Raw genomic sequence first — 3718 nt, 5'->3', positions numbered from 1 at the left:
ATTTCGCTTGTCTACGTTAACCCGATATTTTACCTAAAGGATGACCTTCAATAATTTTCAATATAAATGCGTTCGTCTGCTTTAATTATTTAGCCAGTTAGGTGTTTTATTCAAATACGGTTTAATGGTGTTTAATGTCCTTGTATTGGCATAGCTATATTTAGCTTCTAAATATTTTATTTAGGCTATCTATATAGTGGCTACTGTAAGAGATCATAGAAAAGATTATATAAACTCTAGTATAAATAGTCTTTTCAACTAGTATACAATTTCTAATTTAGAAACTAAAGTTCTAATTACTCTTATCTAGTTTTATTCATGAATGCAGTGTGAAATTAGATACAGTGATGACAAATGACTGGACATTCATTGCTCAGAAACTGCCGGATCTGTTTAGTCACTTGAGAATTTTTGACTAGTATGCAATTCATTTTCAAAGCATTAATTTGTTCCATTTTTTTATATGAATACAGAACTTGCCGTTCTCTGCTTGTAGAGAACAAGTGAGAGCTTCTTGGCATGATGGTGCTGTTCTTTGGCAGTGGATTTGCCTTCCCTTCATTGTCGTCAGGCACCAGATCCTGAAGAAGTGAAGCTCCTACCAGTCACACATTGTAAGTAACTTTTATATTACACATTCTGAGCACACATGCTTTACAAGCTCGTCTCTAAGTGACCTTTTGATGCTCTTTATCTTAATTAAAATTTGAACACAGTGTGAAGGCGGTAAGCACTTAATAATTTAGGATGCCAATTTTTTATTCTCGCTTACATTGCTCCTTTGTGTTTTTGTTTTTTTAGGTCAGTGTGATTCTTGTACAACACAGCTCTCAGTTTCTTCTGGTGTGGATCCTGTGATGTTATTGTAAATAAAATGACCAATTTACCTTGCTATGTTTTTCTCATTCTTTATTTCATGCTTTTTGAAAAAAAAAAAAAAAAGCATAGGCTAAAATTACATAAATTCAAGGTGTCCTTGTTGAGCAATATTAACTACATATACTTTCTATGAAGTTAGGTTTGGATTAGAATTTGAGTTGGGGTTACTGGCACTTAATTATTGAACAATTATAATAATGAGGAGGAGGAGTCGTGTAGCATGCAACAAGGACACCTTAAAATAAAATGTTTCTTCCGGGTGTTTACTTGGATTGAATCATTCCAGAGTCTGTTACTACTTATCCAATGAACAAAATTGCATATTAAATTAAAACGTACAATAAAATGTTTACTTAAGTGCTGGTACAATGTTTGCTATAAATTGTGGCCTCAAATCCAGCTCTGCACAGTTTTGCTCCAGCCCTAATCAAACACACCTGATCCAGCTAATCAAGGTCTTTAGAGAAACTTTCAAAGTTTTTTTTTTTTTGAGCTAAACTGCAGAGCTGTGGCGCTCCATGAAGTGAGTCCGAGACCAACACTTTGATAGTTTATCCAAAAAATGAAATTCTGTTACCATGTCGTGCAGCCTCTACTTGTTTTAAACCTGTATGAGTTTCAGCTGTGCTAGCCATCGACTTCCGTAGTATTTTGTTGTAACTGTTTGGTTAGTGGCAATCTTCAAAATATATTTTTGTTCCAACAATAAAAAGAATCTCCTGCAGGTTTGGAACAACTTGAGGTGAGTAAATGACAGTTCTTTTTTTAATCTTTAATGTGAAAAGGCTGCAGAAATATCAGAAGTTCGCAGCACTGTATGTGTTGTTCACACACAGAACTCCAGGAAAATTACAATTTAATGAGAATGAAATACATACTTGGCATGATTGCAGTATATAAGATTTAAAATGGTGTTCTCTACATACGCAGAGAAGTCATTCACTAACAGCTGGGAAGGCGTTTGGAAGGTATTGTTTTCCCTCTGCGATTCTCAGCTTTATGCCTCTGCTGCTGAATTTCATATATGAACCCATTATAGTTCAATTAACCTTCTACTGCCAAAAGCTATAAATATCTAGGAACAAAACAACAGGGAGGAGTCTTGCAAAATGACAGGGTAATATTGGAAAAAGAACTGGCCTTACGATTTTTACTTCACTGAGGAACTGGCTCAAGCTCGAGTTTTATATGCGTCATTCAAGGGAGATGTGGCTTGCCAATTTTTGAGAAGACCAGGGGTGGTAAGGCGAGCTTGAGCAGTAAAACTAGCTTGTTATAAAACATTCAGACCCTACTGGTCATGTACAATTCGGTTGCTTGATAAATTCAGCTTTTTTTTCACTGCAGATTCACATGGGGATGTCGTTTCTCGACATCCACTTCACTGATGGTTTTTAGTCTATTTTAAACAAGCGCAGGATCTCTCCCACTCAGAAAACTGAAAAAAAGATCATCACTTCATATAGCCCACTTGAATGATAATTATATTACATATTCACCTTTAAGTATATTTTGCCAAACGGCTCCTAGGCTCTTGTTGTGAGCATGTTATCTCTGGTCAGTGTGACTTTGAGAGACCTCTTAGCGTTCTGGCTTAGTGTAAGCGTTTATGTCTCACTTTGTCCTTGAGAACAAAGATGCTATCTTTGCTGGTGCCAGAATGCTGAGGTCAAACAGAACAGGCCATTAAAACCAGCCATCCCTAAATCAAAGTCTGCCAGATTGTATGATAACTCTTCCCTGGACACAGGCCCTGATTAAAACAAAGCAGCGCCATTAAAAATCAATTCCATAATTGTATATTAATGTTTAATGATTTTGGACCGTCATGCAGCGCTATAAAGTTAATGTACCATCAAATTTGCCACAAACAATGAAAGCGAAGGCAACAATAAACACGCGTGCGTTAATTTTGGATGAATTTGTATTTCCTCCTGAATAGAACGTTAAATTCCAGTCGGTTTAATGGAAAGCCACCATTTTACCTCTGGGCTTTTTATATCTCGTTTAAGCTAAGATGTCTGAATGGATCTAACTTTTTAGCTTAACTGCTGAAATAATTAGCTGCTTTTAATTAGCTCAAGTTTCACTCATTCTCTGTTCTCTGGTTGTTTAATGGCTGTTAATTTGTATTTGGCTATACCATGACTTTCAATGGAGAAAAGAGCGTACACACAGTGGGTTTTAAGTCCAGTTATGGGAAAGATGCCTTCAGGATTGCTGTACTTACTTGAATGGATAACCCTCACGGTTTAAAGTGGAAGATTACGCCAAAATGAAAGTTCAGCCCTTCATTTATTGTTTTAAATCTGTATGACTTATTACATAAAATAGGATATTATACAGTGGAAGTCAGTGTGCAGTAAGATGTAACTTCCTTTCACAAAAAGACAAATTGAGCAAAATATTTACATTTTATTGTGTATGATTTTCAAACCCTCTAATCATACTTTGTTAAATTAAATTAAATTAGCCCAAAACAAACTGTAAATGTAATGCGAGCTGTCTTTACGCATAAGCTATGCTGCTTTACTCTAGTAAGCAGGAAAAAAACTGCCTATTAGGCTGAAGAGCTTTATTTTGTTGGATGATCTTGTCAGAAGAATACTGCAGTCAGTTCCTGGCATTTCTTTTTAGACTTTAATTAGTAAGTCATTTATTTGACTATTATTTAATTATGGTCAAAAATAAATAAAAATGATAAAAAAACATATCATTATTTAGCTTTAAATTTCTCTTAGCATATTTTCGAAAATACCTAAATGCTGTCAAAGATAAATTGCTGTGAATTAGTCACTTGCCTTTGAGTAAAATGTGTATTTTTCATCTATTTGCTGCA

The 3718-nt window shown here is 35.1% G+C and overlaps 1 long non-coding RNA gene across 1 annotated transcript; it reads left to right on the top strand.

Moving 5' to 3' along the window:
- Positions 1-515: 515 nt before the first annotated feature.
- Positions 516-892, top strand: LOC122345772. Its single transcript, XR_006251031.1, has 2 exons — positions 516-614; positions 802-892. It is a non-coding gene; the product is annotated as an uncharacterized LOC122345772 (long non-coding RNA).
- Positions 893-3718: the final 2826 nt, after the last annotated feature.

The sequence above is a fragment of the Puntigrus tetrazona genome, chromosome 5, assembly GCF_018831695.1.
Source record: "Puntigrus tetrazona isolate hp1 chromosome 5, ASM1883169v1, whole genome shotgun sequence".
NCBI classification, from domain to species: domain Eukaryota; kingdom Metazoa; phylum Chordata; class Actinopteri; order Cypriniformes; family Cyprinidae; genus Puntigrus; species Puntigrus tetrazona.
Note: the sequence above shows the minus strand (reverse complement) of the source record. Positions and strands in the feature narration are given on the sequence as shown.